Genomic DNA, 24,298 nt, shown 5'->3' with positions numbered 1-24,298 from the left:
CATCCTTGACCCTAGCACCAGGGAGGCAACATACCATTCTGGAGTCACGTTTGCGGCCGCAGAATCGCCTATCTGTTCCCCTTACAATTGAATCCCCTATCACTATAGCCCTGCCACTCTTCTTCCTCCCCTCCTGTGCAGCGGAGCCACCCGTGGTGCCCCGAACCTGGCTCTTGCTGCTTTCCCCTGATAAGCCATCTCCCCCAACAGTATCCAAAGCAGAATATCTATTTGAGAGGGAGATGGCCCGAGAGGGCTCCTGCTCTACCTGCCTAGTCCTTGTACTCTGCCTGGCGGTCACCCATTTCCTTTCTGCCTGCGTAATCGTTACCTGCGGTGTGACCACCTCACTGAACGTGCTATCCTCGATAGTCTCAGCATCGCGGATGCTCCACAGTGAATCCACCCGCAGCTCGAGCTCCGAAATACCTTTAGCCAGTAGCTGCAGCTGGACACACTTCCTGCACACATAGTCGCCAGGGACACTGGTAGTGTCCATGACTTCCCACAGGAGGAGCATATCACGTGTGTGAGCTGTCCTGCCATGATTGCCTTAGACTCTCAGACTCTCCTCCCGCTGTAGGTCTCTCCTGTTATACTGTGCTCACCTCTCGGACTCTCCTGCCTCACCTGTGAAGTCGCACAGTAGTTTTCTCTTATTGCAGGTCTGCTGCTGCTTTTATTCCCCAATCTCAGTCTTCAACGCTGAGGTCCACTGCCACTCTGTGGAAAAAGTTAGGAAAAGCAAGGCAAAGCAGCACCTCCTTCCCCCACTTCACCGAACTCCCACACGTACCAAACTCTCAGCAGTTCACTGTGTTGTCCGCACGCCGTTCTGTCGCACTGACAGGCCCCTGTATTTCTACAGTTTGTGACTCAGATGAGTCAGGCCTGCCCCACCTTCAGGTACCAGTTTAATCCAGCTAACCAATTACCTTCCGACAGCAGCTCTCTCTGCTGAAGCCTGGCAAAAATGTAAACTTTAAAATTCAACTTAAAAAGTTGAAAGCAATATGCACTAGATTTTAAAGAGATTAACCGTTAAACTCCCACACATACCAAACTCTCAGCAGTTCACTGTGTTGTCCGCACACCGTCCTGTCGCACTGATTGAACTGATTGAATTTTTTGAAGAGGTGACTAAAGTAATGGACATCGGAATGTCACTGGATGTTATTTATATGGACTTCCAGAAGGCATTTGATAAGTTCCACGAAAGAGATTGTTAGCTAAGTTAGAAGCCCATGGAATCGAAGGAAAAGTACGGACTTGGTTAGGAAATTGGCTGAGCGAAAGGCGACAGAGAGTAGGGATAATGGGAAGGTACTCACATTAGCAGGATGTGACTAGTGGAGTCCAGCAGGGATCTGTCTTGGGGCCTCAATTATTCACAATATTTATTGACGACTTAGATGAGGAATAGAAAGTCTCGTATCTGAGTTTGCAATGACACAAAGATTGGTGGCATTGTAAGCAGTGTGGATGAAAACATAAAACGACAAAGGGATATTGATAGATTAGGTGAATGGGCAAAACTGTGGCAAATGGAATTCAATGTAGACAAATGTGAGGTCATCCACTTTGGTCAAAAAAGGATAGAACAGGGTACTTTCTAAATGATAAAAAGTTGAAAAATGTGGATATCCAAAGGGACTTAGTGGTTCAGGTATATAGATCATTGAAGGGTGCAGAAAATAATCAAGAAGGCGAATGGAATGCTGGCCTTTATATCTAGAGGACTAGAGTACAATGAGGCACAAGATATGCTGCAGGTATACAAAACACTTGTTGCACCGCACCTGGCGTACGATGAGCAGTTCTGGGCACCGCACCTTCGGAAGGACATATTGGCCTTGGAGGGAATGCAGCGTCGTTTTACTAGAATGATACCCGGACCTCAAGGGTTAAGTTACGAGGAGAGATTACACAAATTGGGGTTGTATTCTCCAGAGTTTCGAATGTTATGGGGTGATCTGATCGATGTTTATAAGATATTAAGGGGAACGGATAGGATGGATATAGACAAATTATTTCCGCTGGTTGGGGATTCTCGGAGTAGGGGGCACAGTCTAAAAAATGGAGCCAGACCTTTCAGGAGCGAGATTAGAAAAAATTTCTACACACAAAGTGTGGTAGAAGTTTGGAACTCTCTTCCGCAAACGGCAATTGATACTAGCTCAATTGCTAAATTCAAATGTGAGATAGATAGGTTTTCGGCAACCAAATGTATTAAGGGATATGGGCCAAAGGCAGGTATATGGAGCTAGATCACAGATCAGCCATGATCTTATCAAATGGCGGAGCAGGCACGAGGGGCTGAATGGCCGACTCCTGTTCCTATGTTCCTATGTTCCTAATAAAGCGTCATGCTAGTCATCAGTTCAAGAGATCAGTAAAAGCTTCCATAGAGTTGCACAAATCTATTTCAATGCAATGTCTGCACATAAACCAATTTATGTTGTTCTAACAAAGCTGTGTCGACGAATAGTTTTCAATGTTGATTTATCTCAACAAGCCCATCTGTTGTATAAATCTCTGTCTGGTACAAGAATTTTCGCCCAGAAAGTACATTTGCTCATATAGTGAACAACAAATGAGAAAACACGGTCACAACAGAAATAAGAAGATACCGAGAGGAGTAATGAAAAGCTTGGTCAAAGAGTAGGTTTAAGGAGGATGTAAAAGGAAGAGTGGGAGACTAAGCTGACTGAAGGAATGGCCACCAATGGTGGGACGGAGAGAGTGGAGGTCGGTTAAATGTAACAAGAATAACTTGTAGCGCCTTTAACATTGATAAAGATCACAAGGTGCTTCACAGGAGTATATATCAGACAAAAATAGACCCCCAGCCAAAGGAGGAGATATTAGGAGGCGTGTCAAAAGCTTGGAGCATGAGATTGGTTTCTTGCAAGGTCTGAAAGGGGGAGACGGAGATGAAAGGTGGCGGGGCTTAGGGCGGGTATTTTTGAGCATGGATATGGCTTAAGCCGCGTCTGCCGAAATGAGGGTAAATGAACTGCAGATGCACAAGCGGCCAAAGTTTGAAGAGCAGTGGGAGGGGCTGTAGAGCTGGAGGAGATGACAGAGATTGGGAGGCGTGAGGCTCTTATGTATTTAAAGTCGAAGTTAAGCCATGATATTATTGAATTCGGAAGCAGGCTCGAGAGGATGAATGGCCTCTTCCTGCTCCTATTTTTCTGCTCCCATAGACGAAAGAAAAATTAAACTGCAGGCTCAGGAGACAGGAAACCATTGCATCCAATAAGGACTTGGGTGATTGGTGACGGACATTGTGCGGGATAGGACACGGACAGCAGAGTTTTGGATTAGCTTAAGTTTGTGGAGAGGCCGGAGAGGAGATCAAAGACCAAAGACGTTACAAAGACATGGCTGAGGGTTTTAGTAGCACATGAGCTCGACGGGTGGGATGTTATTACGGATGTAGAAGTAGGCTGTCTTTGGGATGGAGAGGATATGGAGTCAGAAGTTTCGCTTGTGTTCGAATAGGACGCTGCATTTATGAACAGTCAAGATCAGCCTCAGACTAAGGCCAGGCATCGGGTTGGAATCAATGACAACGATGTGGAGGTTGTGGGACCAAAGAGCATGATTCTCCAATTGTAACTGGAGGAAATCGTGGCTCATCTAAAACACGATGTCGGTCTGAAAAACACAAAGACATTGGAAGCGTCCAGAGAAGCCGAGGTTTTATAAGCGTACATCTGAAAACCAGTTTGTGACTGCGGACTATTTCACGAAATGGCAGCCTGTAGATGAGGAAAAGAAGGGAGCCATGGATTCAACCTTTTGAAACATCAGAGATAATCCGTGATAGGTTGTGAAGAGGAGCTTCTCCTGGCTGTGATCAGATAGGTGAGTGGAACCAAGCGAGGGTAGTCCCAACAAAGGAGGACAGTGTCCATTCAATAAGGGGGTCAGGGGTAGGTTTGTTGTTGGTGTATGGGGAAATTTACAAGGCTCTGCGCTAAGTGTAGACAGCTCTTTCAAAGAGCCGGCATGAGGGATCGAATGGCCTTCTTCTCTGCTGTGGGCTATATGCTTCTTTGATATCATGTGTGGAGGAGGGGAGGGGGATAGGGAGTGGTGGGCCATGGAGGGATTTAACCCAACAATGAGAATTTTAAATTTAAGGCGATGGGGATCTCGGAGCCAATGAAGATAATGTGAGAACAAGCAGGTCCTGGTGCGCGTCGGAAGCTAGAGTTATATTGTCTACAGGAGGGCATTGGAGGAATGGAGTCTGGAGGGGACAGTGGCATGGATGGGGGTTTCTATGGCAATGGGTAGAAGAAGGAATGGAGGCTGGTGAGGGCATCACGGGGCCTTTGTGATGGAGGACAAATCTGGTCATGAGCTCAGCTCGGTATTACACGGGGCCAATTTTCTTGCAGTTGTTAACCAATGAAGCATAAACAGGTAAATCTGCACTAAAATAGCGGAGAGAGGGATGCCAATGGGGTACATTCAGTGTCTGTTCCCTAATATCACCCACAGTCATTTCTAGGCTGTAGTCCTCAACCTACCCTTTAATGACCTTGTGTCTGACATTCAAAGTTCATATTTTAACTGGGAAACTGCAGGAACAGGGTGAAACCGGTATTCTTGTGTCCCTGGATTCAGTTTACACTGCAGAGAAATCGGTAACATTTATAAATGAATCGCCAGGAGTGAACATGATCAATAAAATTTCAACTATAGAAAAACTGTAAATGAAGCCGCTCATTATTCTTGGATCAGTCCTGTATGAGTCCAGTTTTTAACTTTATTCCTGAGAGAGGTCTGATTGAGATAATATCCTGGACTTTGAGATGTTTGTGTTCTATCCACCACATTATTCTTTTTTTTTATTCGTTCATCGGATTTGGGCATCGCTGGCGAGGCCGGCATTTATTGCCCATCCCTAATTGCCCTTGAGAAGGTGTTGCTGATCTAATGTGTTTGATCAATTGACTATATGTAATGGAAATGATCAGGGGTATAACCATGTCACTGGAGACTTATCCCCTGTATAAATCAGGGCTTTTTGGAACGGACCACCTCAGAGTGCCTACCGGAGCGAAGGTTTCCAGGCCAACATAAGTCAGTGCTTCTCGCAGAAATGCATTATCCAGTAATATATCAGGTACAGGACATTTACTATCCTGTTCTTGCAGCCGTTGGTGTTCCAGGTAAGCCGTTGTTGGTGTTAACTCTGCTGCTATACTTGGCAAATTATTTTTTCTCCCTGCATGTTTTACACAGTGGCCTGTTCTGCTCCACTGGCTGAATGATGGAATGTGTTAAGTCTCTACTCTTTCTATCCTGTAGCAAATGCATTATAGCTATCATTAAATTTTTATGTCCAACCCTGGCCTTGCTTACGGGATTATTCTGTGTACTTACTCTATGTTGAGTAATGGAATGTCCTTAAATTCTAAACGTTCTCAATTGTCAAGTTACATTATATCCGTGATGATATTTTTATATCTAGCCCTGGCATTGTTATTGGATTGTTCTCAGCACTTCATATATTGTCGAATGATGGTATGTCCTTAACACCGATATGTTCGATTATATAACAATTAACTGATATCTTTAAAGACCAGTTTTATGTCCTTGGATTATCACTGGCTTAGTCTATGTACTGAATGTATTGTTGGATAATGGGATGCCCTTAGCTTCTAACCGTTCGGTCTTGTAGAAGTTACATCTATTGAGTATCGAAACCTAGCATTGTTACTGGATTATTCTATGTACTGAATGTACTGGAACCAGGTGTCTTTGTTACGAGCTGATATCAGACCACCAGGAGCTGTTAACCGTTTCATGACGGGTAACTACCCTGTCCTGGAATATTTTTTCATCAATCTGTTTTCAGTGATTGATAATGAGACAGCCCAGGGTCTCAGTGTTACAAGGAGGCAGCACAAAGTCCTCTTGCCCCTAAAACATGATTCGGTTTAACTAGCATTTCAATTGATTTAGAATCACTGTTATGTAATATTATTTCATCATGTTTGTATCTGACGCCACTTTAGATGTCTGGCAACTGAACTGTGTTTGCCTCTGATTCTTTCACCTCTCCTTCTCTGCTACACTGTGGATCAATTTACTGACAGTCATTGTAAAATGCAATGTTTGTCGTTATGTTGTGTCAGTTTGCATTGTTAGAATCAGGAGGCCATTTATCTGTGGATTATTAGGATAATGTTACCGTTTTGTTAATTGAACAATCGCGCCATCTATCGCTTTTCTTCATAATTGCAGGAGAAGTAATCTCAATTATTTTGAGCCCTGTCTGGAAGAGGTGTTCGATTTTGCTTATTCTATGATTTGCAGATGAAGTAAACTGTTAGGTGAAATAAGCAGACGTTCCTGAAAGTATCAGAAGATCAGGCAGCATCTGTCGAGAAAGAGACAGAGTTAACCCTTCGGGTTGATGATCGTTCCTCGGAACGGGAAGTTTAAAATGTAACAGTTTTTAAGCAAGTACAGAGCCCGACAAAGTGGGGAGGAATGCAGGTGGGGGTTGGGTGGGTTGGGGTGGGGGGGTGGGAGAACAAAGGGGAAGATCTGTGATAGGGTGGAAGGTGGGAGTGATTAAATGACAAAATGATGCAAGATAAGTAGGGTGGCAATGGGACAAATAAATAAATAAATAAAAGTTTGGTCTATAGGAACTGTAAATGGCAAAAGCAGAACCATTACCAGCACCTACAGTCGGAGAAAATGAGAGCAGTGTTTATGATCTGAAGTAATTGAAATCACTGTTGTGTCCGGAAGGTTGTAAAGTAACTAATGGAAAGATGAGCTGCTGTTAATCGAGCTTCCGCTGAGTTTCGTTGGAACAGTGTAAGGGTCCGAGGGCACAGGGGACAGAGTGGCAGTGGGATAGAGAATTAAAATGGCAAGCGACCAGAAGGTGACGGTCAGGCAAAGCGGTTTCCCAATCTGTGTTTAGTCTCCCCAATGTCGAGGTGCGAAGGCTTGGCAGTGTATGTGAACAGGTGGAAAGGTGAATGATCTGTAGACACAGTGAACTGTGCCTTGGCAGCTTTAGCATTTAAGAAACTGACACAGAGAACAGGATCGGTGGAACACGTGGATGATGAAATGAATGCTGGTGCACGATGATAGGATTTAATCGGGAATGAAAATGCACTTGCGAAAGAGATGAGATTGAATGCTAGAGAGGGTGACTGAGGGAGAAGGCGATAGGCTGTGGTGTGAATTATTCATCAGAATGAACTGCTGAAACTTCCAGTACAATTAATCATAGAAAATGTGACTTGAAGGTATTTTTACGATGTGGTCAGATTGAGTGAGTTTTTATTGAGGGATTCGCTGCTCGTTTATATCCCCGTCAGGTCCTCAATCTGTTTTGTGAATTCTCCTTGTTTCCCAACTTAAATCTAAACAAAATTAAACCTTACTTAAATAGTAGAATCAGTAATTTCTCGATCGTAATAAATTATTTGAATATTGTATCTTTAAAGCTCGGCTGAATTCAATAAAGAACGAGGCTGGTTTAACTGAAATTTTCAGTTTAATTTTCATTGAATGTACAAAGTAAATTTGATGATCAAATTGTATCCCCTGACATCAATAATCAGAGAAAAGAACTGTTGAATTTATGAGTTGGATTGTGTTAGTGGGACATATAGATTAGATTTCCTCTAACACTCTGCTCCAGTCTCTTTCCCTGTGAATCCCAGCCTCTCCACCCACTGCATTGAATCATCTGTCTCCTCATTGATTGCTTCAGTTGATCCGCTTTCTCAAACTATCTGCTCCGGACTCCCCTTCAGCTCGTCATGTCCATTTCCTTATCTCCCTCCCAATGTCACTCACTGGCTCCGTCTCCACCTGATTTTCCCGTTTAGTGCCAGCCCCTGTCGACTCTGTTAACCCTGGGCAACAAATCAACAGCATCTCCCCCTGTCCCCTCGCATTCCCGACCCTTCGCTCACTTTCCCCGTTCGTCAGGAGCCCAAATCCGGCTTTAATCCGCTGGTTTCCAGCTCGGTTGCGCCCCGTCTCCTTTCCAAACCGGAACTGCGCCCTCACTCAGCCATTCCAATGGATCAGATGTTCATTTTACTCACTTTCTTTATCGATCTCCCAATTCATTATTGATCATTGTGTTAAAAAAAAAACAGTTCTCTGCCCGAAAGCGCTGCCCAGGTCTATGAATCACTTTCCACCGTTAGATGCAGCAACAAAGCTGGAAATTTCACCGCAGATCCTCTCAAACTGTTGCTTTGGCTCCAGGTCTGATCAGTAATTTCTCTGCTTCCTTTTCTCTCTCTTGCAGTTACCTTGGTGGCGATTGTGATCCTGTCCCGAGGAAAGTGCGGTCTCTCCAAATGTATCAGTCGCTACCTGGTGGGAATGGCAGTGGCCGATCTCCTGGTCGTTATCACTGATCCGATATTGAGATGGATTGGTCAGATTTATCTCCCACGGTCATTCCTGGACATTACTCCCGTGTGTAGTTTTTTCATCTTCTTGAGTTATGCAACCGCTGTGGTTTCAGTTTGGCTCACAGTCGCTTTCACCTTTGATCGATTTGTGGCCATTTGTTGCGAGGAGCTGAAAACTAAATATTGCACCGAGAAAACAGCGGCTGTGGTTCTGGGAACAGTGAGTGTGCTGGGCTGTTTGGAAAGTCTCCCCTGGTACTTTACACTTAAAGCTGACTACATAATTGATAATGTTGCCTGGTTTTGTGTGATAACAGGAAGCTTCCGTACATCCCCCGCATGGTCCGCATTTGACTTGTTTCACCTCATTTTAACCCCTTGTGTCCCGTTCTGTCTGATTTTGCTGCTCAATGTTCTGACGGTCAGACGTATTTTAGTGGCCAGTCGAGCCCGCAGTGCACTCCGAGTCCACAGCAATGGAGAGAATCACAAGGATGCAGAGATGGAGAACCGAAAGAAATCCATCATTATACTCTTCAGCGTATCGGGCAGTTTTATATTGTTATGGGTAACACAGGTTATATTTTACATTTTTGCGCGAATTATAAACATTCAGTCTTATAACTCTGCCACTGACCCTGTTTATATCGCAGAACACACAGCAAAGATGCTGCAGCTTTTCAGTTCCTGCACAAACACGTGCATTTATGTCCTGACACAAACTAAATTCAGAGAGGAGCTGAAGAACGCGGTGAAATACCCATTCCATCTAATTGTCAAATTAGTGAGATCATAGAAGGAGCTGATGGGTTTCAAGCATTGGAACCATTTCCGATTTTATAATCCACCCCAACACTTCTCAGGGGACGAAAAGTACATTTTATATCAGCAGCACAGGGCCATGACATGATCTTAAATCGGATTCTGATATTATGTTTTATTGATAATCTGATTTATTGAGGCGGGGCTTGCTTTACAGACAACACTTGAATGGTTGGTCAAAATAGCCAGACTAAAGATCTCAGTTGGACTTCAACTAAATGGCTGCCCCGCAAAATGGGCAAACCTGGCAATCAAAATAGCTCCCTTTGGCCTGATCAGAATGGGTGCAGTCCACATAAATGGAGAGAGAGAGACAGACAGACAGGCAGAAGAAAAGACAGGTATAGAGAGAGACGGACATACAGGCCAAGGGAGAGAGAGGTCGAGACAGATGGTCAGACAGAGGGAGAGAGAGAGAAAGAGACAGCGAGAGAGACACAGGCAGAGGGCGAGAGGGAGAGAGACAGAAAGATAGTTGGAGATAGAGATCAAGACAAAGAGAGACCACATCAATTAAGTCCCTCCTCCCTTATTCCATTTTAGTAAATATCCTCTGCACCCTCTCCAGGGCTTTGACATCCTTCCTGAAGTGTAGTGCCCAGAATTAGAGGCAATACTCCAGCTGACACGTAATCACTGATTTACAACGGTTCAGCTTAAATTCCTTGCTTTTATGCAATATGACTCCATTTGTCAATCCAATGAACCGGTATTCTTTTTGTGACACTTATCAATCTGTCCTGCCACGTTCAAAGATTTGTGCACTTAAACCCGCAGTCCTTTCTGTTCCTGCATACCATTTAAAATTGTACCATTTAGTTTATGTTGCACCTCCTCACCCTTTCATCCAAACTGCATCACTTCACAATTCCCTGCGTTAAATTTCTCTGCCATGTGCCTGCCCATTACACCAGTCTGTCTATGTCTTGCTGAAATCTGCTACTATACTGTAACTACATTGTTTGGAACTATCCCTGTAAGATTTTCAATGCTGCTTCCGGAGAGCGAGTGTGTGTCTGGTGTGTGTGCACATGTGTGTGTTTGTGTTTGTGTGTGAGAGAGAGATAGAATATAGAAAGAGAGGGAGGTGTGGAAAGGATGAGCCACAGTTGCACAGGAAGATAAACATACTAATGAAGGCAGACAGAAATGGAGATTGAGAGAATGGCAGACTCAAACTCAGAAACAGATATTGAGTTAATGACAGAAAGAGATCAGGGGAGAGAAAGATAGAAAGGAAACGGTAGGAAAGGGAAAATAATAAGACAGTGATTGAGGAGGAGAAAAGAAAAGATAAAGAAAAAAACACATGAGAGGCGATTAGAAAGACATGAAGACGGATAGAGATATAGTCGGAGAAATAAACAGAGATAGTCAAACAAAAGACAGAAAGGGAAAAGAAAGTAGGAAAGAGACAGGGAGAAGGCAAGAAATCGGCCAAAGGAAAGAAGTGATAAGGACAGGGACAAAAATAAAAATCGGAACTAGGACACGGATAGAGAATACAAGGACAAAAGAAACGTAATGATAAAAAAACACCGACAAAAAAGAAGACAGATTCACATAAAGGGGTGGGAGTGTGTGTGAGGGAGACATATAGAAATAAAGAGGGGCAGAGACACGGTTGGGCAGAGATGGAGAGAAATAAATAGAGAGTTATTCAGACAGAAGGGAAAAATAAAGGGAGAAAGAAAGCAGGTAAATATATATATGTAGAGAGAGAGAAAGAGAATGCAAACATGGATGGAACGAGAGAGAGAGACACTGATAAAGAATTATAAAGTGATAGCAGCAGGGTGGTTCACAGACAGAAGAAGTCAAACCAAATCAATTAAAGACTGAGGGATAGACAGAGCACGAGAGTTTCAGACATAATAAGACGGTAAGAGGAAGAGAAAAAGAGGAATGGAAAGCAAGAAGAATAGAAAACAGGAGAGAGGAGGAGAAATACAAAGATTAAAGCCGAGATAGAAAGAAATGGAAGAAAATACAGAAACAAATGCAAAGGAAAGAGTGAGAAACAAACAGATTGAAACAAAGACATGCGAAAATGGGAGCGGGAAGAAACAAATAGAGAGAAAGAAACAGTCAAAGTAGATACACAGAGAGAAATAAAGAGTGAGATAGACAGGGGCAAACAAAAAGGGACAGGAGGAAGCGGAGACAGAGGTGAAAGAGTAAATGACAGATGAAGTCAGAGAGAGAGAGACAACGAGCGAGAGGGACAGGGAGGCGGTCGTAAAAAAAGACATAGGAGGCAGAGAGAGAAGACAGGCAGCGTCGGACAGACACAGAGAGAGGCAAATAGTAAAAAAAAAGCCAAGAGTATAGATATGAAAAGATAGAGACAAAAACAGCGGTAGAGAATTAGAAATTAAAGTAGAAATAACAAGATAGGAAAACACACAGAAAATAAATGGAGATGAACGATATACACAGAAAACAGACACAATGAAAGGCAGACCAATATATGAAATACAGGAGGTTCGAGTCAGGAGTGAGAATAAAACATAGAAAGCATTAAATATATAAACAAACTGTGTAATCAGCCTGGAGGGTGAGTGCTGACTCGCAGAACAGCAGCAGATGAATCCAGTGAGACAATTAATGTTTCCATTTTTCTGGGTTAAACTCTTTTCGATTTAATTTTGACAGTTCTAAAGATGATGCCTGGAGGCTGCACAATAACGTCACTCAGCCTTGTGCAACTTACCCGGCCCATTATTTATTGCGGGAGTTTCCCAGATGCGCTGTGCAGTAAAAAAAAATCATCTGTTAAACGAAATCGTGACATTAAATCGGCTTCAGCATGTCTGGAGGATATGGTCTCTTAAATGGTGGACGGGATTTTAAAAGGATTGTTAATGGCCCATTGTAAAATACACACAGCAAAGGATAACAGCAAGAAGAACAATCCCAGGAGCGTTGGAGGTAGTTTGAACACCTGCCGACTTAACTTGGTTACATTGTGGACCCTCAGAGAAAACAAGTGAAGTGCCAATCAATCGTGGCTCTATTAGTACGAACCTATTGTTGACAAATCACCGCCCCAGTGGTTTGACTCTGTGTTAAAAAGGTCTTTAAAAGCTGACCAGAAGGTGAGTGCGGAGAGGCACAGATCCACCAAGACTGCCCCGACTTCACCTTTCGCTTCCTGCCCGCACCACCACAGCTGTACTATTCATGACTGTTCGCTACCACACAGCTTGGTGCCTCGATGCAGGTTTACAGATTGTCTGTGAAGCAGATGACCTGGCGACAAGAGAAAGACATGCGACTCTCCAACGGTATCCCTCAAAATACCCAGAATCTTCCCGGCAAGCTTGAGCCAACCATCAGCATAGAACTTTCATCCTGGGATTAATCTAAGATCGACATTTGATTTCCAAACGGTTATGCATTTTGGGAATTCAGAATGTATCGTTTTATTTTTGTTGAAGCGATTCTCAATCAGGCATGAACCCAAGATGTTGTTAACATTCGAATGTCAATTTTCCCAATGTATTAATAATAAATTATTGTTTTCTTTGAAAGCCTTTGTTTGTGCCTGAAGCTCTTGAGGGTAAAAAGCCCATTAAATTCAAAATAAAAATAAACCACGTGGAGATAAAAAACCATTGCCCCAAATTAAAGTGTAAAAACACATTGCAGCTTTTTGCTCCTCACGAGTTTTGGTGGAGAATGCGGTCATCCTAATTTTTCACATCATAATGTTTTTGATTCTTAACTAGAAATCTTAATTTTGATATCCTGAGATATCTTATTTTGTAATTAAGGATCAGGAGATGGAGAATACAATTTTCAGGCATTCTGTGATTTTTAGAAAAGCAATCGAACTGATTTGACTTCAAGTGGCAGCTAAGACACTGCTAATTGAAGCTGAAAGTAAAGCTTTAATGTACAGATATGGCGACTTTAAAGAGGAATTTGAGACTTGGAAAGACTCTTCCCACAAATTGACAACAGAAGCGAAACATGGGGCCAACTCCAACGTAGAAAATGTTGAGGTTCCAGTAGAAATTTTGACGAACAAAAAAAAGGCTCTGGTCGAATGAATTGCTAAATGGGGAGCGCTTTGAGATTTTATGAAGCGGTTATTAATATCCCAGACAATAGACCACGAATCGTTACCAGATGAAAAGGAGAAATTGGAAAAGGGAAATTGCTGGTTTAACAGTAGAAGTGTTTTCTCCCCTACCATAGCAACACCTGCTGATCAGAGTAATAATGAATCTTTAACGTTCACTGTATTAAGAGTATTGGGACCTGTCTAGGAGATATAGACAAATCAAGAACACATTAGGTTCCAAATGAAAAGTTACATGAATCCAGGACAAAGGGCGAGAAACATTTGTCCGAGTGCTGCAAGTTGAATAATTAAATACAATAGTTAGAAATACGGTTATACTCTGAATCATTTATGGGACAAACAGTCCGTATTTCAGAAGCAGAGAATAGTGACTCAGAGGAAAAAAGCGTTTGTTCTTCTGGAAGCTCCAGTGATAGATCTCTGCCCATATCTTCTTCTCGTTTCCGGGATCAGAAAATAAATGAGCGCACAGAATCAGTTGTGGTAATCCATGGGGTTAAGCATAGGAAGAGTGTAAGCACATTAACAGTAATGAAAAAAATAATGGCACCAATGAGTGACAAGTCCCAGAGGACCAGGAGGTTGCCATCCCCGGGACTTAAAGGAAGTAGTTGAGAATATTGCAAATGCCTTAAATATAATCTTGCAAAGTTCTCTCGATTCAGGAACCGTTCCTTTAGATTGGAAAATTGCACATTGCACTCCGCTGTTTAAGAAAGGTGAGCGAGGGAAACCTGGGAATGATAGACCAGTTAGCCTAACATCTGTTGTCAGGAAATGACTAGATACTCTAATTAAGGATGGAGCTAATAAATATCTTTAAAATTTCCAGCTGATCCGAGAGAGACAGCAGAGATTTGTAAATGATAGGTCATGCCTGACGAACCTGATTGAATTTTTGAAATTGTGACTAAAGTGTTGAACAGGAGAATGTCGATGGATGATGTTTATATCGTCTTCGAGAAGGCATTCGATAAAGTCATTCATAAGAGACTGTTGGCTAAAGTTAAAGCCCATGGAATTGAGGGCAAATTATTGACCTTGTTAGGGAATTGGCTGAGCGGCAGGAGACAGCGAGTAGGGATAACGGATAGTTTATCAAATTGGCAGGATGTGAGGAGTGGTTTCCCGCGGGGACCTTTGTTGGGACCTCAACTGCTCACTGTATTTATTAACGAATTAGATGACGGGATAGAGAGCCACATATCCAAGTTTGCTGATGACACAAAGTATTGTAAGCAACGTAAATGGAAGTATAAAGTACTAAAGATATTAGTAGATTAAATGAATGGGCAAAACTGTTGCAAATGGGTTTCAATGTAGGCAAACGTCAGGTCATCCACTTTGGAACTAAACTGGATAGATCAGAATATTTTATAAATGATAAAAAGCTCGAAACAGTGGAGGTCCAAATATACTTCGGGATCCATGTACATCGATCATTAAAATGTCATGGTCAGGTACAGAAAATAATCGAATAGGCGAATGAAATGTTGGCCTTTATATCTAGAGGACCAGAATACAAGGGGGTAGAAGTTATACTGCAGCTATACAAAGGCTTGATTAGACCACACCTGGAGTTCTGTCTTCAGTCCTGGACACTGCACCTTAGGATTGATATATTGACGTTGGAGGAAGTTCAGTGTAGATTTAAAAAATGATAGCTGGACTACAAGGGTTAAATTGCGAGGAGAGATTACACAAACTAGAGTTGTATTCCCTGGAATTTAAAAGATTAAGTGGTGATTTGATCGTAGATTTCAAGACATTATGGGGAACTGATAGGGTATATAGAGAGAACCTATTTCTGATGGTTGTTGAGTCTGGGAATAGGGGACATAGCCTAAAAATAGAGAAATAACTTTCAGGAGTGAAGTTCAGAAGCATTTCTACTCGCAAAGGGTGATAGAAGTTTGGAACTCTCTTCCACAAACTGCAGTTGATGCGAGCTCTGTTGTTCATTTTAAATCTGAGATTGGTAGATTTTTGTGAACCAAAGGTATTAAGGGATATTGGGCTAAGGGGGCTATTTGGATTTAGGTCACAGATCAGCCACGATCTCATTGAATGGCCATGATGTGGAGATGCCTGTGATGGACTGGGGTTGTCAATTGTAAACAATTTTACAACAACAATTTATAGACCAACAATTTTATTTGAAATTCACAAGCTTTCGGAGGCTTCCTCCTTCCTCAGGTGAATGTTGTGGAAATGAAATCCTCGAACCCTTCGCATTCATAAATCACAGAACAATACCTGGTGATTACAGACAGTCTTTCCAACTGCCCGTTGCCAAGGCAATCACAGTGTGCAGACAGAGAGGTGTTACCTACAAGGCCACCGAATATACAAACAACCAAAAAAAAACAGAGAGAGAAAGGCAGAAACATCGAGACATCTGGAAGGAAGAGAAAGACAGCAAATGTCCCGTCACATTAAAAACAGATAACATTTGTTCGCTGGTGGGGATCCGTGTCGCGTGACATGAACCCAAGATCCCGGTTGAGGCCGTCCTCATGGGTGCGGAACTCGGCTATCAATTTCTGCTCGACGATTTTGAGTTGTCGTGTTTCTCGAAGGCCGCCTTGGAGTATGCTTACCCGAAGGTCGGTTGCTGAATGTCCTTGACTGCTGAAGTGTTCCCCGACTTTGAATGGCGGAAGAGGCTCGAAGGTCCAATTGGCCCACTTCTGTCAATATGTTTCTATTGGCACTTTAACCAACTACACCACGCAGCGAAATGACGCTCTCACAATCTCGTTGAGCTGCAGTCTGTGATTCTCCACCTGTTGTTTATGAATGAATGAATTCGTCAGTTTGTGTTTCTTTTTTCGTGAGCGGTAGAATTTTCGAAATGTTTTGAAGATTTCCCAGTAAATCATTCACACAGACTTCTCCCCAACTTTGTACGAGTGCATTAATGTGAGAATCACATACATCGTTCCCCAAACTCGTCCGCTAAAGTTTTAAAGGCGACTGTGTTTATTGTGAGGCGGTTCGATTTATCCAGACACACATTTGGTATAAAGGTAACGGTGACCCCGACGTGATTTTAACGTGCAGCCTCCAGATCTGAATGTGCTACCTTATTGCCTCGAGGTCGTTGATGGTCAGTTCGACCTTCCTGGCTATGGAGATATTTGAGGCACCGTTTCATAAATACTAGCTTTGTGATATATAAAGACTTTCAAATCTCCACCAGCTCCTGCAGGGTGTGATCCAGCCTTGGGAAGTAGAATTCTTTCTTAGCGCCCATATCGTGCTCGTTTCAGCCGCCTTCTGTTGTGAATAAGAGTAAAAGAATGCAATGGAAAAAATAACGAGACGAAAGACACACAAATCTCCATGTGGTTTCCAACCCAGGGTATTAAAATAAACAGACGAGGGCATTGTCGATGCTTTAATCATGATCTTCTACATCTCTCTTGATTCAGGAAGTTTCGTCTTGGATTGGAAAATTGCCAATGTCACTCCATTATTTAGGAATGGTGAGAGAAATAAACTAGGAAATTATACTCTATTTGTCTACCACCTGTTATGGGGAAGTTAATTGAATCTGTTAGTAGAGACAGAGTGATTGAACATTTGGACGAACATGAACTGATCAGAGAGAGCAAGCATGACTTTTTAAAGGGTATGTCATGTTTAACGAATCTAGTTGAATCGTTTGAGTATGTAACCAACGTGGTAAATAAGGGAGTGTCTGTTGATGTTATTTATATGGCATTCCAGAAGGCATTCGTTAGAGTTCCTCAAAAGAGACTGTTAACAAAAATGAGAGTGCATGTATTTGGAAGGAAACTATTGACAGGGATAGCGAATTGGTTAAGATGTAGATGACATAGAGTAAGGATAATGAGTGTGCTTCAATTGGCAGGATGTCACTAGAGGTGGTACCCACAGATTTGAGAGGGGGGCCGCAGCATTTCACTATATTTATAAATAACTTAGATGAAGGAATGGAGAGCTAGACATCCAAGTTTGCTGACGATGCCAAGTCAGGTGGTACAGTAAATAGTGTAGATAGGAGCAGAAATGTGCAAAAGGATATTGGTAGATAATTACGTGGAAAAAACTGTTTTGGATGGAGTTCAACATGGAGAAGTATGAGGTCATCCACTTCGGAACTAAGATTGATAGATCGGAATATTATCTAAATGACGAGAAGCTAGGAACTGTGGATGAGCAGAGGGAATTGGGGGTCCGAGTACATAAATCATTAAAACCTGGTGGACAGGTACAAAAGATAATAAAAAAGACGAATGGAATGTTGGCCTCTTTCTCAAGGGGGTTAAATATAAAGGGGTGTAAGTGATGTTAAAGTTATATAAAACTCTGGATAGACCACATCTCGAGTACTGTGTTCAGTTCTGGACACCGCAAATCAGGAAGGACATACTCACCTTCGAAGGGGTGCAGAGCAGTTTCACCAAAATATTACTGGGGCTAATAGGGTTAAATTTTGAGGACAGAATCCACATACGATGCTTGCATTCCCTTAAATATTGTGGTGTTTAAGATGATTAAAGGAGTTGATCGTGTAGATAGAGAGAAAATATTTCCTCTGGTGGAAGAGTCAAGAACAAGGGGGCATAACCTTTAAATTAGAGCCAGGCAGTTCAGGGTTCATGTCAAGAAATAGTTCTTCACACAGAGAGGACTAGAAATCTGAAACACTCTGCCTCAAAAAGCTGTTGAGGCTGGGCCAATTGAAAATTTCACGACTGAGATTGAGAGATTTTTGTTTGGCAAGCGTACGACGGGTGAGGCAACCAAGGTTGTAGATTGAGTTAAGACACAGGCCAGCCATGATCCAATAAAATGATGGAACAGGCTCGAGGGGCTGAATCACCTACTTCTGCTCCTACGTTGCTATAAACATTAGAGTTAGGGTTAGCGTTAGGGTGACCCTAACCCATTCACACACACCCATTCTTCAATATAAACCTCACACTCATTCATACCTATACTTCATTTTTAAACGTCATACTCAAATGTATACTCCGATATTTTATAAAGCAAAAGCGCAGTCATATCCATATACACAGTTTAAAACTTCCGCGGGTCCTGTTTGGAGCTCTCACGAAAGTCTGCACACTGAACGGTTAACTGTTTTCCAGACGCTGTCCGCATTGCTTTGTTTTGGATTTGCTGCCTTCTGCTGACGGCAGGCGATTAATTCGAGCGCGATATCGCCCCTAGCGGCGAAAGCTGCTTCTGACGGATGTCTCCGTCTCCAGGAGCTGGTCGGGATTGGAAAGCTCTTGTGTCACACGAAGTGCCTGAAGAGCCCATAGAATCTTGAAGGTCATCAGTGCGCTGCCTGAAGCCTGAGGTTCAATAATAGCGTGTCTGGCATCAACTTAAAGGCGCTGTGTTCGAAATAGGTTGGGGGTCACACTTTGTTTTTTGGAGGAAACTGAACCGAAATCATTCAAGATGGCAGATTTTCTTTGCTGCATCATAATAAACAATATCTTGCTATAAATTTGTCTCATTAGTTCCCCAGTGTCAGAAGGAGAATACTCTGATCTCCTCATTTATTTCGTATAAGAAACAAACACAAACAGACGTCTTAAATCAGAATCAACTCACAAATTGACACAGATAAACAAAGCGAGAGACACTGGCAGTATCGGGAAACCTGCGGGAAATAGGCAAGAGAAGCGATGAGGATACTCCTCAAACCAACCTTCTCTGCTCTGCGGTAGCTGATCGATCTCAGTGATTTGGCGCCGTGGTTTATCTGGTCAAAGCAATTGTTTAATAAATAGGACATCCTGGGTTCGCTTTATCGCGGGGCCTTTTTTTACCGCAGTGATATTTACTCATTGTGAATTTAAGGAAAAAATATCCGAGGGCGCGATTTGTAACAGTTCGGGACCCAACAAGGTAAGGATTCTGGAATTACTGTGTGCAAGCGCCCCTTCATTGTACAACAGGCATCTCATAGAATGCGTCCAGAACACATTTCACCGATACTGCTCTGAAGGGCTGATTTTACAAACTTCTTTCCTTACAACCAGCAACCCATCTCCTACTCAAGGGTGCGAAGCGAAACTGGTTTCAAAGTCGTTTTCGATGTTCAGCTTTTATCCGCAACGTGCAATTGGTAGAAACTCTTTTACAACACATCTTAGTATCAATGAGAATGTCAGTCACAGGACGTTAGGGATGGAACCGCCTCTTACAATAAATACAAAGGATAATCGCTTACAAAGTGAAAAAGCCAATCCAATCTCTCAGTCTCTCTCTCTAGGTCACGTTCTCTATGAGTGGACATAAACCAGCAGAAGATGACAGAACAGTTTAGTTCGTTTCATTTTCCTTCTGGTGAGTACAGTTGAAGAGAATGATCGCTGTGTTCTGCTGGACAAATAACCGGAATGAGCAGTGTATCTGGTTCCGACGGTACCCAGTGAACCATCCACGTGTATATCTGATATTTACACTGATAGCTTCCTCCCGCACTAATTACAGGAAACTTTTGTCTCACGGTTCAACCACACTTCAGAAGTCCAGAAACACAAAGAATGGTAAACGCCTCCTGATGATGTCAAATCGAGATGAAAGAAGTTTGCAGGTTTAGAGAATCATAGAATGATACGTTCTTACAGAACAGAACGAGGCCCTTCATCCAGTCGGGCCCGTGCCGGTTCTTTGAATGAACTGTCCAATTCAATCCCACTTCCCAGCTTTTTCCACATTGTCCTGCAAATTAGTCCTGTTCAAGTACATGTCCAATTGCCTTTTGAAAGGTCCTTTCGAGCCTGATAGGCACTTTCAGGTAATGCGTTCCAGATCTTCATAACCCTCCGTGTGAAAAAATCTCTTCATTTCCCCTCTAGTTCGTTAGCCAATTATTTTAAATCTATTACCTCTGGTTACCGACCCACTTGCCAAAGTGAACACTTTCTCCCTACTTGCTCAATCAAAACCCCTCATTATTTTGAATACCTCTATAGGTATCCCAGAACCTTCTCTGCTCTAATGAGAACAATCCTAGCGTCTCCAAACTCTCCACATAACTGAAGTCCCTATTCGCTGGTATCATCCTGGAAAACCTCGACTGTGCCCCCTCAAAGACCTTGACATCCTTCCTAAAGAGTGGTGTCCAGAATTGTACGCAATACTCCAGCTGAGGCCTAACCGGTGTATAATAAATGTTTCGCAAAACTTTATTGCATTCATACTCTATGCCTCCATTAATAAAGCCCAGGATCCCATATGTTTTTTACAGCCTTCTCAACTTGTCTTGCCACCTTCAAAGATGTGCACACATATACCCCCAGATCTTTCTGTTCCTGCTCGCCCTTTAAAATTGTACGATTTCATTTATATTGCCTCTCCTCATACTTTCAGCAAATGTATCACTGCACTTCTCTGCGTTAAATTACATCTGCCATGGGTCTCCGCATTTTACTAGTCTCTCTGTTTCCTCCTGAAGACTGTTACTATTCGCCACATTGTTTACCACGTTTCTGAGTTTCGTGTCTGCTGAAAACTTTAAATCATATACTGTTTACCTAAGTTCAGGTCAATAATATACACCAGTCCTAGATCATACTGTGTCACTGTCTGTTTAATCGTGGTGTCCTGTCGTTCCGGATCATTCTGTATCTGTTGAAAATGGGTCTGCCGTCAGTGCCGGATCATTCTGTGTCTATGTCTGTTTAAAATGGGTCTGCCGTCAGTGCCGGATCATTCTGTGTCTATGTCTGTTTAAATGGGATGTGCACTCAATCCCGCATCATTCTGTGTCGATGTCTCTTTAAAAGGAGTGTGCAGTCAATACCGGATCATTTTGTGTCGATGTCTTTTAAAAAGGTGCGTTCTCAGTCCCAGATCATTTTATGTTTGTATCCATTTGAAAGGGATGTGCAGTCAGTCCCAAATCATTCTGTGCCTGTTTAACGGTGGAAGAGCGATCAGGCTGGAAAATACTCTAGGGCACAGGGAGCAAGCAGGAGCGAGGCGTTAGATACAGGCTTCATGTGGGGAGAATACTGTAGTTGGATTTGATGGGTTAAATGCCCTGATCGTCTACTGGCACATCCTGTCAGCGGAACTCACATTTAAGTTGGGTCCAATTTCACAATCTTGTGATCTGAAAGATAAAGAACTGACAGCTTAGTCCACCTGTCAACTGATCAGCAGTCATACAGGACGGAAGCAACTTTTCCCACGGTATTTTCAGAGACCGGTCAGTCCCCGTGTGTGTGATGATAAAATGCAGCAAACTCTTTGCCAAAACTGATGAAATCGCTGCTCTCGGCCCTTGGAGTCCTGGTGTTGAATTAGTTCATCACTGCTTGAAGTGGGCTCGGTGGAGGAAAGATCAATTTAAGTGGTATATTAAAGGGCACGAGGAGGGAACAGGAGAGAGGGGGCAGATTTAGAGCTCCTGTGGAAGCAATAGTGGGGGTGGAGTTAACCATTAAATGTCCTGCTTCTGTACCTGGCACAATCTGTCAGATGAGCTCATGTTTCAAACCCTGAAGTGGGGCCAAAAACACAACCTTGTGATCTGAACGATAGAGAACTGCCAACTGAGGCAAGTTGCCAACGGATTCACCGTCACACGGAAGGGAAAGTCCTGTTCCCAGGATATTTTCAGAAAGTCACTCCCCTTTTATGTGATTATAAATACAGCAAACTCTCTAAGTCCAGATACAAAAATTGTGAACTCCAGCCGTCTGATCCTGACTCTGAGGTACTCAGCGGAAGATGGCGAAAGTTCTAATTTTGGTATTTGTATTCCTGGTGCTGACTCAGTCCATCACTGCTCGAAATGTGTTCGGTGGAAGTATTGTAGCTGGCGGATTTTCTTCCTTTGCAAGAAGTAAGTTTCTTTGATCTCTCAACACCAATTTTTGTTTAAACTATTTTATTCTCTGACTGAAGCTCACGGTTTGATTGCTTAAATGAACATTATTGTAATATTGTAAGAATGAATGAAGAATTTAACCTGAACCAGTTCCACAAGAAAATCGTCCGATTGTTTAGTCGGTACCTGAATGGGGAGTGGGAATGGTGGGTGTTGTGTGAGGATCCAAACAGACCAAGAATTACAGCACAAATTACTGGCCAGTGCCGAGTTACCGGATCTCAGCCGGAGAATTGACCTGTTTGGGAAAGTCTGTAATTGGTTTCAGTACCCAGGTACTGTGAAGGGGGAAACTCACAGTTCCTGCTCCCGATCAGTGTTACCTGCTGTAAAATGTGAGTGTGCGGACGGGAGCTCCTTCAGTCCCTTTCCCCCACACTCGTCTGCTCAGACCCACAGACAAAGAATCGTGAATTGGGAGTGATACTGGAGGCGTCTGAGGAACCGATCCCCAGAGATGAGTCAGATTTTCAAAACATGAGGGGAGGGGATTGGATCAAAAGGGTTTCAAAATAGGTTTCTGAATTCGAATAATTCTGCAGCCTTCATAGAGATCAGGATATGAGGACACGGAATAAGTGGAGGAGTCAAGCGGTGAAACTATCAATTTTCAGGAGCCGGGTGTCAGTTTCCCTCAGTTGGGAGTTGAGTGAACAAGTTATGGGCTGATGTCCCACTCCAGTACAGACAGACCAGCACTGGGGGATTGCAGCACTGTTGGAGGTGTCATCTTTTGAATGAATCTTTAAACGGAGACCTTGTCTACCTGTTCATGGGGCAGGAAACACTTGGTCGCATTATTTGAAGAGCTGGGAGTTCTCCTGGTTTCTTGGACCAACATCACTCTCTCAACTAACATCACCAGAAACACCCCACACTGTCAAATCTCATTTGCTGTTTGTGGGACTTTGCTGTGAGCAATTTGGTTACAAAACAGTGTCGGTACTTCGGAAATAATCCTTTGTCTGTGAAACTCTTCGGGCCCTTCTGTTAACGGGAAAGGCTATTCTTTCTTTTCTTTGTCTCCAGTCTCAGAAAGCGCGAACGGTGGGCTCCATTCTGTGGAAAAACTATTGGTCTGCCCTTGAGGACAAAGAATGAGTCTCTGCATGTCGGGGAGGGCCAGTGTGAGGTTTAATGAAGTAAAAATGAGCTGAGGTTCATGTGTGGTCCAGAGTCAGTCTCAGTGACACGGACAGACTCCGCTTCATGTCTTCTCATTGTTCTCCCTCCCTCTATGTCCAGAACGGTCAATTAATTAACTCTTCATTTTGGATTTTAGTTCAAGACGGCGGCTGCAGCTTGTTTGGAGCAAGGTGTCGTCAGGGCTCCTGTAACGCAAACGAGGAGACTCTGCCGATATTCTGCGGCGATGGGTTACAATGTTGTGGACCGAACGATTGAAAGATCCAGTGATGGATTCTCACCAGCCCGAGCTCTCCAAGTTCTCACTGAATGAAACCTTCGTTCACGGGGAGAAGGTTCTATTTGATTGTGTCGATCCCACAACCCCTGACCCTGCATTGCTGCTGTCTGAATAATGGGCTGTACTCAGAAATAAATCTCACTGCATTGATCACAGCTTCATATCCGTGTCTTGTTCCTCTTTAGGATCATTGTGTCCGAGGATGGGGTGTTCAGGGGTCTTATGAGGCTGCGGGAAGATGTGGGAATTGTAGGTAATGGGAAGAGGAGACCACAGCAGGGAATCTCTGAAAGTGCCTAATCACACATTCAGAAAGTTACTGAGATAAGACAGGTGTCGAAGAGTGTCAGCACTCTGACCGTTCAAGGTTCAAGATTGGAAGGAGACGCGCATTGCATCAGGCCCATCAGATTGTTTGATCGGACATTGAAGCGGGAGCTTTACTCTGAATCTAACCCGTGCTGTACCTGCCAAGGGAATGTTTGATGGGACAGTATAGAGGGAGCTTTATTCTGTATGTAAACCGTGCTGTTCCTGCCCTGGGAATATTTGATGGGGGCAGTGTAAATGGAGCTTTACTCTCCTTCTAACCCTTTCTGTACCTGCCCTGGGAGAGTTTGATGTGTCAACGAAGAGGGCGATTGACCAGA

General features: G+C 43.1%; 2 long non-coding RNA genes across 2 annotated transcripts in view; one reads left to right on the top strand and one right to left on the bottom strand.

Moving 5' to 3' along the window:
• Window positions 1–18,836: 18,836 nt before the first annotated feature.
• Window positions 18,837–24,298, bottom strand: part of LOC137312864 (uncharacterized) — a 1,008,715-nt gene continuing 1,003,253 nt past the window's right edge. The window contains exon 9 of the long non-coding RNA XR_010960866.1: window positions 18,837–21,442. This is a non-coding gene — a long non-coding RNA (uncharacterized lncRNA). The remainder of the gene's footprint in view (window positions 21,443–24,298) is intronic.
• Window positions 22,000–23,798, top strand: LOC137312959 (uncharacterized). Its single transcript, XR_010960964.1, has 2 exons — window positions 22,000–22,177; window positions 23,505–23,798. It is a non-coding gene; the product is annotated as an uncharacterized lncRNA (long non-coding RNA).

This window comes from Heptranchias perlo, unplaced genomic scaffold (assembly GCF_035084215.1).
Source record: "Heptranchias perlo isolate sHepPer1 unplaced genomic scaffold, sHepPer1.hap1 HAP1_SCAFFOLD_44, whole genome shotgun sequence".
NCBI lineage: Eukaryota > Metazoa > Chordata > Chondrichthyes > Hexanchiformes > Hexanchidae > Heptranchias > Heptranchias perlo.
The sequence above is the reverse complement of the archived record's forward strand: the minus strand, read 5'-3'. Positions and strand labels throughout refer to the sequence as shown.